Source organism: Heterocephalus glaber, unplaced genomic scaffold (genome assembly GCF_053883595.1).
Source record: "Heterocephalus glaber isolate CG9 unplaced genomic scaffold, H.glaber_assembly_v1.0 deba00001472, whole genome shotgun sequence".
Classification (NCBI taxonomy): Eukaryota; Metazoa; Chordata; class Mammalia; order Rodentia; family Bathyergidae; genus Heterocephalus; species Heterocephalus glaber.
Window position 1 is genome coordinate 3,779,249 of NW_028258315.1, and position 13,979 is coordinate 3,793,227.

Below are 13,979 nucleotides of genomic sequence, written 5' to 3' on the forward strand. Positions count from 1 at the left end.
GTTTACAGTGTTTCCCTACAGTATCCCTCAGCATAACCCAAAATTTTCAAGTATGCCTGGACTGAGAGCAGAATCAACTCCAGAGCAGCCTCCTAGTTCTGGCTTGAATGGCAGGAATGGAATTCTTAATACTCAGAGAGTGGGAAACCCCCCAGTTCTTACTCTTGGTTCACATTCTAGTCTATAAGAAATCCTCCAGTGGCAACAGAAGGAGCCGCAGAGCCAAAACCCTGAATAAGTCGGCCTTCCTATCCAGTCAGTGGTACTACAGGGTCCCAAGAGCTTGGGACCAAGTCTTCCTCTTTTCTCTTCTCTGCCCTCCCATATCTTGGCTCCAGGCAGAGGTGCACTTGTGAAAGCATGTGGTGGAGTGAGCAGAGAAAGCCCCAACTTTCTATCTGCGGACTGGGAAGTCCCATAGGACCAGAACATAACCAGGGAGACATGGAGAGGACGGGAGACGAGCACAGGGAAACAGCTCTAGGAAGCTGTGTGCACACGCCAGGGTCATTTCAGAGCCTCTCCAGTGTGGATCTGAGGGCCGAAAACACAGAACTAGACTGAAAGCCAGACTCCTCCTCCAAGCCACTGGACACACAGCTGCGACAGGTCTGAGCAGCATGGCAGAGGCTTTGGGAACCACAGCCTGGTGAATGGATATTGGAGTTTGTTAAGACAAGAACAAAACATTCTTCATAGAATTAAGTAATACCCAGCATTTCTTTCTTTTTTTTTTTTTTTTTTGGTACTGGGGATCGAACTCAGGTCCTTGCACTTGCTAGGCAGGCGGCGAAACCACTGAGCCAAATCCCTGGCCCCAGCATTTCTTAATAATATCCAAGTTACTACTCAAAATTATGTGGCATTCACAGTGACAGTGAGATCCCAACTTGTGTGAGAAGAGTACCAGGGTATTCCCACAGACCTTTTATACACCATTCATCACTGAGCGGTGATAATTTTGTTTCTTCTTTTCCAACTGTATTAGTCACTTTTTTATTGCCATGACAAGATACCTGACATTCACAACTTAAAGGATTGGTTTATCTGGATCACAGCTTCCAGTGGGTTCAGCTACATGGCGAAACATCATGGCAGAAGGGCTTGGTGCAGGAAAGAGGCTCAACTTGTGGCAGGCAGGATGCAGAGAAAAGGGAGGAGTCAGGGCCAAGAGCACACCCAGGTCACACCCGAAATGACCCACCTTCAACCAGGTCCCACCTCCTAACACCACATTTAGCCATGAACCCAGCAATGGATTAGTCCACTGCTGAGCGCAGGGCCCCCATGATCCAATCATCTTCTAAAAGCCCACCTCGAATACATGAGTCTTTGGGTTTTAGCTCTGAACTATAACAAATCTTGTACTCAAGAGTGTATACAGAGGACAAAGATTTTGGAATGACCTGACAAAAACTTTAGAGTTACTTCATAGCAGATATAGTATTATAAAAGTGCTCCAAACAGCATCCCTGTCCTCAGGTAATGTACATTGACATAAGCAAAGGTTTAGCAAAACGTGCCCAGGAAGTATAAGAGAAAGGTAACACAAATATGGCAATATATTCAAAACTGAGAGCCCAGGGCCGGGGATGTAGCTCAGCAGTGCTGTGCCTGCCTTGGAAGTGCAAGGTCCTGAGTTCAATCCATGGTACCTAGAACAAATGAAAGAAAAAAACAAAACAAAACTGTGAGTCCAACAGAAGAGTTTTTATTGTACTATTTCTGCAACTAAGTTTGAAATTTTTCAAACCTATTGATTCCACTAATACCTATAATATGGATGAATCTCAGAAGTGTTATGCTAAGTCCAAGAATCTAGACACAAAAGATGACATATATGGACTTACATTTCATTCACAGGGCAGTTTGGAAAAGATAAAACTATAATAACAGAGGATCAGTGGTTTCCAGGGACTAAAGGTGAGGACAGAGATTGACTGCAAAGGTCACGAGCACTTTTGGGGATGCCAGAGGTGTTCTGTATCATGACTGCAGTGGTAGTTATGCTACTGAATGTCTTTGTCAAAACTGTCAATTCTATTATATGTAATTTATTTTTTGTAGTAGATTGAATTGTATCTCCCAAAAGAGACATGTGTAAGTTCTAACCTCCAGTCACTGAGAATGTGGCCTTATTTAGAAATCTGATCTCTGCGGATGTAAGAAAAAATTAAGGATCTTAAGATTAGCCTGGGTTTAGGGTGGGCCCTAAATCCACTGACATGTGTTGTTATAAGCAGATGTAGAGGGTGATTTAAAACACAGAGGAGACTGAAAAGAAAAGGCTATGTGAGAGAGGCAAAGAATGGCAGGATGCAGCTCCAAGCCAAAGACCAAAGATTACCTACAACCACCACAAGGCGGGAGAGAGGCATAAAACAGATTTGCCCTTAGCGCCTCCAAAAGGAAGCTGGCACGGTGGTGCGTGCCTGTCATCCCAGCACTCTGGGTGGATGAGGCAGATGAATCACAAGTTCAAGCCTGAGTTACTAAGGAAGACCCTGTTTCAAAATAAAAAACAAAGGGATGTGGCTGGAGCTGGGAATGCAGCTCAGTGTAAAGGACCTGAGCTCAGTCCCTAGCACTGCAAAACCAACCAACCAAACAAACAAAACAACACAACAAAATTTAAAATCTCCACAAGGAACCAATTGCCAGATGGTGGTACAAGCCTGTAATCTCAGGATTCTGGGAGGCGGAGGCAAGAAGTCCCACCTGGGCACCTCAGGGAGACCCTGTCACAAATTTTTAAAAAATAATTTCAAGGGCCGGGGATTTAGCTCAGTGGTTTCGCCACCTGCTACACAAGCACAAGGACCCGAGTTCCGTCCCCGGTTCCAAAAAAATAATAATAATTTTCAAAGACAGGGGTGTGTCTCTGTGCAAAGGGCTTCAGTTCAATCCTTAGTACTAGGGGGAAAAAAAGAAACCAATCCTGTTGACACCTTGATTTCAGACTTTTGGCCTCCATAACCATGAAAAACTACATTTTCGTTCATTAAGGCAAAACAAAGACCCCAAAAGAACTTTGATTGAGGCATAAATACCCTATAAATCAAAGGAAAAATAGAAAGTCTCAATAAAGAAATGGAAAACACAATCTCTAATTCAAAACATACCCAGAAATTCATACCCAGATACATCATAGCAAACCTATTAAAAACTAAAGACAGGCCAGGGATTTAGCTCAGTGGTCCCATGCCTGCCTCACAAGCACAAGGTCCTGAATTCGATCCCTGGGACAAGGGGGACCTAAAGACAAAGCTAGGCAGGGTGGGGCATTCCTATAATCACAGCACTTGGGAGGGGGAGGCAGAAAGATTTATCTGAGTTTGAGGCCAGCCTGGGCTACACAGTGAGAGAGATCCTATCTCAAGAAGAAAACAGAAAGAAAGAGAGAGAGGGAGAGAGGGGAAGAAAGGAAGGAAGAAAGAAAAGAAAGCAAGCAAGCTTGACAGCAGCCCCTCCCAATATGTTCCCACTAGAAACCATTTATCTTAGTAACAGATGGAGAGAGAAAATCATAGCTGAAAAATACCATCAACTAACTGGATCTAATTGACACCTATATAACGTTCCACCCAACAAAAGCAGAATAGCATTATTTCCAAGCACTCCTGAAATGTTTATTGAAATAGACTATATTCTGAGTCACAGCATATTTAGAAGAATTAAAGTGATATAAAATATATTCTACTTTAATACAGACTAAAACTAGCAATCAATAAAATAACAATGGAAAAAATCATTACATATTGGAAAATTAAACAACATACTTATAAAATGATCCATGGGTCAAAGAGGAAATCTTGAGAGAAATTAGAAATAACGTTTAACTGAGTGAAAATAAAAATAAAATATATGAAAGAATTTTGAGATATAGCTAATGTAGTGATTGAAGGAAATTTTTAACGGTTAATGCTTGTATTAGAAAAGTATTTTTTTAAAAAAAGAAAAGTAATTTCTTGATTCAATGAACTTCTATGCTAAGAAATAAGAAAAAGCAAAATGTAGGAAATAACAGATAGTGGAAATTAATGAAAGTGGAAACAAAAGAGAAAATTCATAAAACCCTAGATTGTTTCTTTGAAAAGATCAATAAAACTGATAAATCTCTAGGAAGACTGGAAAAACAAGAAGACATAAATTATCAATAGGAGTCCTTCCTTGGCCATAGGAGATGCATAAAAAACCTGAATGCTTGAAACCCAGGACAGTAGAGAACCCTATTATGCTGGGGTTTTCCTCTACAGTACATAAATACCTATGATAAGGTTTAACATACAATTTATAAATTAGACACAGTAAGAGCTGCACAAAATAATAAAATAGAACAGTTACAACCTTACACTGTATGAATATTATACCACCTACTTCCCTAGTTCTGAGGCTGCAGGCCTCGGTCTGAACCATATTTCCAGCATACTCAGGTCTCCAGGGGATAGCCTGTCATGTGATACGTAACCCTCCATAATCACAAGAGTTAATTCTAATAAACCATGAATCTATCTATCTCCCTTCCTGTATATCCTACTGGTCCTCTGTCCCTGAGGAATTTTAATACATGTGCCATGACATGAATCCACCACTGTAATATCACAAGTTTCACTGTCTTAAAAAACATCCCTGTGCTCACCATTGTTTGAGGCAGCCCAGCAGCTCTTTCCCCCAATAAACCCTCGCCTCAGGTGCTCCTGTCTCAGCTCGTTTTCTTTCATTCTGGTCCTGAAACTCCGGAAGGACACAGTCAGGATTCTGCGATAATCCCCTGCTGGTCGGGTTGATTGGCCTCCTGACCGTCCTTCCAAACCTGCCAACGAGCACCCGACCAGGGGCCTTCACCTTTGCTGTTGCTGACACCCCCATCCACACCAGTCGCTAATCTCTGGTTATTCGCCCTCTCTTCTGCTCCAGCTCCTGACAATAAATGTACATTTATAGGTCCATACATTTTCCTTAGATGGCATCCTATCAAAAGGTAATAACTTAAAGAGTTTCCTGTTTTTTATGTGTTTTTGGAGGCGAGTGAGTGCATTTAACAATGGCTATTTTATACTAAGATACATATCTAAGTTTGTTACAGAGATGTCATCATGATTGTCATGCCAAACTATTATTATTATTATGTGTGGCTCCTGATTCAAAGTTTTTTCTGTTAATATTCTACAGGAAATCAACTACTAGAACAACCATGATTGATAAAAATAATAGTCCTCTAAGTATATTTTAGATTCCAAAATGCTTGCTATCCATGTAAAATTATAATAGCTAAGCTCACTGCTCCTATGGAAATACTTATGTCACTGATCTTCTCTTCTGGGTGTTCAACAACTAAAGTTTAAAGACCAAAACTAGAAAGGTAACTGGGCTAAGGGGTCTGCCAGTATTTTGGCCCTGGCCTCTCAAGGTCAACAAAGAATCCAGGACGTGAGGGAACCTTTTCTACAGGATCCTACATCTTTGATAAGTCACCCAACTTCCTGAGCAGGGAGATTTCTGGTCACCAGAGGACAAATGTACCATGTGCCACAGGAGGGTCACAAAGAAGAAAAAAATCTCCCATGCTTTCACTAAAAGCAACATGGTCAAGCAAGGCCTTGACCTGCCCTGATGCTGACACTGACAGAGGAGCTGAGAGGCTCTATGCATGGCTCCAGAGTAACGCCTGAGGAGACTTAACTGACCTGGATAGATAGCAAGAGGTTGATACTGATTGACACGAGTTTCACTTTAACTTGGTCTTAAACACCCAGCAGAAAGAAATAACCAAAAGAGGTATAAAATAATGCCATAGTAATAAAGCTAGATATAAAAAGGGGCTCCAGGCACTGACCCCTTCTGGCAGTTTCCAGCTCTACCAGTAGCTGACCATGGTTATGGATCATTAGGAAAAACTATGATAAAATCTATAAGAGCTCAACTAGAGTTTTAAATTTCTTAGTGAGATTTGTTCTTCAAATTGTCTCTTATCTTCTTACAGCTAAAACTAGAGAGACTTATGACAAAGTATCAGACTTACAGATAACCTTTATCAAGGAAAGAAACTAAGAGCCAACAGGTTTCAATCACTCACTATTTCTGTATCTAAGTGTGACTTTCTCCCCAACCTGCCCTTCCATTCTAGTGTGCTCATACTTAGACTTTTCATGCTCTAATTTCTTTAAAAATCTTGTTTATTCTTGCCTATAGGCTGTCAAATTCAAAGTGACCATACAGATAATATCAACAACAAATGTGCTAGACATTTTTTTTTTAACCAATATCCACCATCTTAACAAGTGTGCCCTTCCTGTAGTCCCTTTCCTAATGGGAGCTGGAGTTCTGGCCGGAATAGGCACAGGGGTCATGGGAATTTCAACATCAACACACTTCTATTACTCCCTATCTCGGGAGCTAAATGAGGATATGGAAAAGGTGACAGACTCTTTGGTCACCCTACAATCGCAGCTCAATTCACTGGCAGCCGTGCTCTGGACATAATCACAGCAGAAAGGGGGGGACCTGTCTCTTGCTGAGAGAAGAATGCTGCTACTTTGTAAATCAGTCAGGCATCCATCATAGGCGACAACGTTAGAGAACGGAGGGGACGCATAGAAAAGCGCAGGAGAGATCTATAAAACCAACATCCTTTGTCAGGATATTTTAACCAATGGCTTCCTTGGCTCCTACCTTTCTTAGGAGCTTTCGCTATACTCTGCATGATTCTGCTTTTTGGACCCTGCCTGTTCCGTTGGTTTTTAAATTTCTTGCAGGAACACATGACAGGCTTCACAAACCAGACAGTCGGCGAGCTCGTCATGGCCGGACACCAGCCCCTTGCCACTGATGCAACCTCCCCAAGGCCGGACCTCACCTCGGCCGTCTAAACCCCCCACCCAACAACGCCCCATTGCCAGCAGGAAGCAGCTACAGAAAACGAGACCTTCGCCCTTGTTCCATAATAACAAGAGTCTGGAAGGATAGAGTTCTCTGCCAGACAAAATGGCCCCAACAGTCCTACATTCTAAAATGGCTCCTGTTCCTAAAATATGGAAAGGAGCCATTTCGGAAAAGTGAAACCTACACCCTCTGGAGAAGCAAAACCTAACTTGTTGCTCCACCCCACTACCCGCGTGATCTTCCCCTTCCAATCAACTGGCGTCCCGTTGCCTGCCCAACAACCCGACCAATTCTCAACTCTCACAATACTCGCTCATTGCACCACCCTATATAAACCTCACTCCGGTTAATCTTGTCTCTCTCGCCATTGATCGAGGCAGCCTGACAGCTCTTTCCTCCTAGTAAAGCCTTGCCTCGGGTGAAAAAAAATCTCTGTTTCCATCTGTTTTATTCCTCTCTCTCTGCAAGCTCCAAAAAGATCACAGATCTTTTTACTGACTGCCTCATTTTGCCTTCTCTGTAATGTGCCATAGTTGGAACCATACATTGTGTGGTTCTTTCAAATTGGCTGTCTTCACTTAAAAATATGCATTCGATTCTTCCATGTCTTTTTGTGACTTGATAACTCATTTTAGTGCTGGATACTATTCCACTGAGTGGATGTACCACAACTTCCCCACTCATCCCCTCACCTATTGAAAGACATCTCAGTTGATTTCACATTTGGCAATATGAGTGAAGCTGCTATTTAAAAAAAGCATGTTTGTATGGATGTAACTTTCAACTTATGTAGTGTGCAACCACTAGGGTAAAACCACTAGTCATGTTCCTCATTGATGACAAAAAATACATCAACTTTAAGTAGTACAGTTAGAAACAAAGGAGCTGAGTCACTCCCCTCTACCATGTAACCCTAAACAACACTCAACAGTTACTCCTGCTTCCATTAACCTGAGAGAGGTACAAAACGAAATAACAACAGCCTAAGAGCTCACCATGCCCTAGGCAGCAGAGCACTCATGCTAAGAAGAGTCAGTGGGAGGCACGGAAAGCCAAAGGTGTCCGGCCTTTCAGTTCTGAAAGCCTGAGTTACTGGCCCCCTTTTCCCTGTTGCTGCTGCTGCCTTTCCCGTGATCGTCAATAAATGTAGCTACCGATTGCTTACTACTGCGTGTACGCTTCCTCTTCCCACACAAGAACCTGGACTATTATTGGCCCATTCAACTGGAACATCAGCACCCATGATCCAGTCACCTTCCAAAAGCCCCACCTTTGAGCCAATGAGGCTTTGGGGGGACATCTAAACATAAAACTGTAACCAGCACTGCAAAACAGAACCTCTAAAAGTTAGATGCTTTGTCTTTTAGAGCAACTTCTCCAAACTTCTTCCTGCCAACCACAGAACCAAAACCCCCTCCTCTCCTCAGCCCCAAAGAAGTGACAGAATGTGCAGATGCTGACAGCAGGAGGCCTGGAGCCCCGTTTTCCTTCCACAAGAAAGGGGACAATGAACTGAAGATGACAAGTTGATAAAGCAGCTTGGAGATCTGTACTGTCTCTCTGCTTCTCTCCCTTCTGTTCCTTATTACAAAGGACCTGTACCCACCTGTAAAGGGGAAATGGTGAATGAGGCAAACAGGCCCCTCCATCTCCTAGGAACTAGCTTTAATTAATCCCTTTTTTCCTTTTTACCAACATATATGGCCTCCTTTGATTTGGTCCATGGTGAACAAACAAACCCAACCATATGAACCTAAGTGGCTGATAACAAAACCCTAACAACTAGCTTTGTAAGAATTGCCAAACTATTTTCCAGAGTGGCTGTGACACTTTGCATTCTTAGAATAAGTGAGTTTCTGTTGCTCCATATCCTCACCAGCATTTGTTGTATTTTGGATTTTAGCCATTCTAGTCAGTAGGTGGTACAGCACTGAGGCAGATTAGGGTGTGGGCAGCCAGCTGGGAAAGTGGGTGTGACCTGTCAATCACGGAGACCCGGGAGACCCTGCCAAAGCCCTGCACCTGGGAGCTGTCAGAAGCTGCTATCTTTTCCCGAGAATTCGGGAAGCAGGTTCTTGATAAGATGCCCGAGATCTGCTGCAGAACGTACAAAATATGGCGCCACTGAGCTCTTGGCACTGCGCTCTCACCCTGCAGTGTCTTCTACTTTTGACTGGCCCACACTTACTCTGCAGAGCATGTTTCTTTTCTTTTCATACCTTTAATAAGTGTAAAACCCTTGGTACCTTTTGCCCTTGTCTCGACCAATTCTTCCTTCAGGACAGAAAGAACCAGAGATCACCTCTAGAAAGACTCGAGCACCCCAAACCCAGTAGCAGTGCTACCTCGTTTTACCTTGCGCTTCCCCTATTACCTGAGGTTGCACACCGTTGCACCTGTTTATCTGCACAGGGGGCTTTTGTGAAGGCCTTTTCCCACTTCCGATCAAGTGTGTATTTTCTTATTGTTCCCTTGTAAACTTTTAAAATACTTGGGCCGGGGATTTAGCTCAGTGGTTTTGCCACCTGCTGCGCAAGCTTAAGTACCCGAGTTCGATCTCCGGTACCAAAAACAATAAATAAAATACATATATTTGGGGTGCGAATACTTCATCAGAGGTCTCTCGTAAATCTTTCCTGCCGGTCCGTGCCTTTTCTCAGTACGTAATCCTCGTGCCTATCACTGAACACCTTGCTTTTGAGCTAACCCTAAAAGCAAGCGTTTTCTCTTTCGCTTGAGATTTCACAACGACCATGTTAAAGGCTGCAAATTGACCGCCGCTGACCTCAGCATGCTAATTACGCTAGGTCCTGGCGGGAGTTCCCGTCCGGCGCCTCCGCAGCAGGGGTTTCTGTTTCCCCTGGCAAGAAAGCCCGCCCGGCCGCGACCCTGCCGGATGCAAGCGCCAGCTCAGCCCAGCCCGCGCCGCTGCAGAAGGCGGCGCGCGCTCCCGGCGGGCGGGCACGAGCGGGGGTGGGGCCGATCGCCCTCAGTCGCAGGCGGAGCGGACAGCCAGGGGCCTCGGGGCGCGGCCGTGCGTCGGGCCCAGGCGTCGCGCCGCGGTGCGGACAGCGAGGGCGCAGGCGGACTCGGCGGGGCGACGAGCGGAGCGGCCACTGCAGCCGGCGCGCTGTTCCGGCGGCTACAGCGTCGGACCCCCGTGTGCTCCCGGGCGAGGCTGCCGCGCCGTCGGAGCGACTCCTGACCCGCCCGCCCCGCCGTCGTTCCTCCCCTCACCCGGACCCGGGGTCTCCCAGAAACGAGAGGGACTCAGGTGCGTGAGCGCCCAGCCCGAGGCCCACTGAGGGTTCCAGGGCGCGGGCTTCCGGCGAGGGGCGGGGCCTCCGTGTCGCGGGTGGGCGTGGCCGCTTGCGGGGGCGGGGCGGAGCGGGACCGCGAGTGTTCCAGGAAGTCCTCGTGGAGCCGCCCGCGGTCCACCTGCGGGTGGAGGCTGGCCGCTCCTCCTTCCTCCTCGGAGTTTCAGTTCAGGTCCGCCCGGGACAGATCCGCCCTGGAGTGCCTGCGGAATAATTAGAGCCTCTTTGTTGTTATGGCGGTTTTGGTGGGACGTGGGTTCTTACTGCAGTATTGTTAGGCAGTGTTCGTGCTCTGGCCCTCGCGGGGTTACATAAATGTCTCCGGCTGAGTCCTCTTCGCAACGCTTTGAAAGATTCTTTCACTATTGCACTTGGGATCGCGGTAGGCTGCAAAGGCGCTCAGGAGCATTTCTCCATACTCTTAGACGGCAGCTGGCAAATGAGCTAGGAGCAGTCAACAGCCAAGCGGACAAAGGGATGGATCTCGGGACTCGAGGCTGTTTCTTTGGTCGTCAGTGGGATTTGCTTTTGTGAAGTGCTGCAGCCGCTCTTCAGGGTTCAGGAAAGGATGAGAGCATCCTCACGTCAGCATTTCATTGAGCTCCCGTGTCTCTTGCTGAACGTTGGACTCTTCCTTGCAGAGACATCTTATTTATCTGGGGCGAAGCGTGTAGCTACTTTAATCAAGAAGTTTGAAGGAGTCTTTCAGTCTTTCACTGTTAATGCTGCCCCGATTTACACTTGAAGGAACCAAGGCACAGATTGAACTTTGAAATGTAGAGTGACTTAATACTCATCTGCATTTTGTACTCATCAGGAAGGTATACAGAGTAAGGACGAAATGGTGGCCACTTAGAAATGTGGAAGTTTAGGGTCCAGGGATTTAGCTCAGTGGTGCCGCCACTTGCCTCGCCTCGCAAGTGCAAGTTCCACAGTTCGATCCCCAGTACCAAAACAAACGAACGAACAAACCAAAAAAATAAATGTAGAAGTTTAGAAGTGTGGATTGCTGCAGCTCTTCTATACAAGAAAAGTGAAGGCTAGGCTTGTTTAAAATTTGCAGTGCTTCGTCGTTTTTTTTTCTCTTAAATCCTTTTATTGGTACATTTGAGGTATACAGTACATTTACATTCATCATTGGGAATTTGTACCTTTACATGATATATCTTGGTTCTTATTTTTCCCCATTCCCCTACCTCCTTCAACCCCTCCATTCCTCCCTATTTGCAAAAGCTTTGTTGTCATTTTTATTACCTGAAAAAACACAGTAATGGTTAATTTTCATTTTCCTCTCTCTGCTCTCAGTTGAGCCCCAGAGATAACGTTATATACCTTCAGCCCCTGAATTAATATACTTTTATCCAGAAACGTTAACAAATCCAATTAAAAAGGACATGATTAAACCTTTACTTGAAATTTGTTTTAACATGGCTTTCTAACCAACATTTTTGTGGCTCTTCAGTATTCCACAGCTACTTGGGAGGCTAAAGCTATTTGGTAACCAGCAAGAGACAATATTAAAATAGAGTTCAGCCAATCCTGATCACATACATTAGTGATCCCATGAAGTAAATTTCATTATTTTAATTCACAAATGAAAAAACTAATACTTGGGTTAAATGCTTCACCTGAAGGTAGTAGAATCAAACCTTGTCCTTTTTCTCAAACTTCCATATCAGTTTACGAGCACATGGTATTTCTTTTCTTTTCTTTTTGTCTTTTAAGACTCAGGTCTTTTTTTTTTTTTCCATTAAGTTTATTGATGAATTTTAGGTACACAATACAGTTACATTTATCATTGGGATCTTGTATCTCTACATGATGCATCTTGGTTCTTATTTTTTCCCCATTCCCTGCCCTCCCTTCAGCCCCTCCACCCTTCCCTATTTACAAAGACTTTGTTTCCATGTTTTTCCTTTTCTCATATTTTTTCTTTTTCCTTCTTTCCTTTCCCCTACCCCTCCCACTTCCCCTACTCCTTTAGACATTTTCTTCCAATTTCACAATATCAATTATATATTTTGATCCTTATTTACACTGTTAGTTTTTCACACCAGAGAAACTATTCGGTATTTACACGTGTGTCCTATTTATTTCACTTAAGAGTATGGCCTCAATGTGCATCCACTTAGCTATAAATGTCTCTAGTTTTTCATTCTTTATGGCTGATTAGTACTCCATTTTATAAAAAATAACCCCACATCTTCTTTATCCAGCCTCAAGTTGATGGGCAATTGGGTTGTTTCCAAGTTTTAGCTATTACAAACTGTGCTGCTATAGACATGGGTGCACATATATCACTGTAGTATGATTCTTTTAATTCTTCTGGGAAGATACCCAGCAGAGGAATAGCTGGATCAAATGGGACCTCTAGTCCTAGTTCTTTGAGGTATCTCCATACTGATTTCCACAGTGGTTGCACCAGTCTGCACTCCCACCAACAACGGAGAAGGGTTTCTTTCTCCCCACAACCCCGCCAGCATTTGTTATTGGTTGATTTCATGATAACAGCCATTCTTTCTGGGGTAAGGTGGAATCTCGGTGTTGTTTTCATCTGCATCTCTCAAATGACCAGTGATGTTGAACATTTTTTCATATGTTTATTTGCTGCTTTTACTTCTTTGAGAAATGTCTATTCATTTCAGATGCCTATTTTTTAATTTGGTCTTTATATTTGGGGGGGGGTCTGATTTTTTTTAGTTCTTTATACATTCTAGATAGTAGACCTTTGTCTGAGGAACAGCTGGTAAAACTGTTTTCCCACATTGTAGTTTGTCTCTTAGCTCGGTTTTTGGTTTCTCTTGCAGTGCAGAAGCTTTTTAATAAGATGAGATCCCAGTTGTTGATTCTTTGTGCTAGTTCCCGTGCTACTGAGGTTTTGTTCATAAAGTCTTTTCCTATGCCAGTGTCTTCGAGAGTTCTACCTAACTTATCTTTCAGCCATTTCAGTGTTTCTGTTTTAATATTTAGATCTTTAATCCACTTGGATTTTAGTTTAGTGCATGGTAAAAGATAGGGGTCTAGTTTTAATCTTTGGCAAGTTGAAATCCAGTTTTTCCAACACTATTTATTAAAGGGGCTATCTTTCCTCCAGTGAGAATGGTTGCCTCTTTTGTCAAAGATGGGGTAGCTGAGTATATCTGGAGTTGTTTCTGCATCTTCTTTTTTTTTTTGGTACCGGGGATCGAACTTGGGTCCTTGTGCCTGCACAGCAGGCAGTGAAATCACTGAGCTAAATCCTTGACCCATTTCTGCATCTTCTAATCTATTCCACTGATCATTGGGTCTGTTTCTTTGCCAATACCATGCTGTTTTTATCACAGTAGCTTTGTAGTATAGTTTCAAGTTGGGAATTGTGATAACTTCTGTCATTTCCCTGTTGCCTAGAATTGTTTTTGCCATTCTAGGTCTCTTGTTCCAAATGATTTTCTGGATTGTTTTCTCTGGTTCTATGACACATGCCATTTCTCTAATATGAGTCAGGACTGAGGATGTGAATCATTTCTTGGGAAAAGAGGGGGGGACAGGAAACACAAAATAATTGAAAGACCTAGCAAAGCTAGGAGACAAAGACCAGACTAAACCAGCAAACCACAGGACTGTGAGAGCTGGCTTGGGTCCTGAGCCTCACTTGCAAGAGCAGCGGGCAAGCCCGGAGGCCTCTTCCCCTGGCTCCACTGAGCCTGCAGGAGGCTGTGGGGGTCCGATTCGGCACTGGTAAGTTTGGGGAGACGCTGGCTGGGCTGAAGGACAAGTACCACACAGAACTCTTACAGCGGG

General features: G+C 44.1%; 1 protein-coding gene across 3 annotated transcripts in view; it reads left to right on the plus strand.

Moving 5' to 3' along the window:
* Nucleotides 1-9,874: 9,874 nt before the first annotated feature.
* Ripk1 (receptor interacting serine/threonine kinase 1) overlaps nucleotides 9,875-13,979 on the plus strand; it is a 36,872-nt gene continuing 32,767 nt past the window's right edge. The window contains exon 1 of one of the 3 annotated variants that reach the window (XM_087181741.1): nucleotides 9,875-10,156. The gene's annotated coding sequence lies outside the window, so the exon portion shown is untranslated. Of the gene's footprint in view, nucleotides 10,157-10,274; nucleotides 13,917-13,979 lie in introns of those variants that run through there. The other 2 variants (XM_013073264.3, XM_021260742.2) reach the window with 2 other exon arrangements.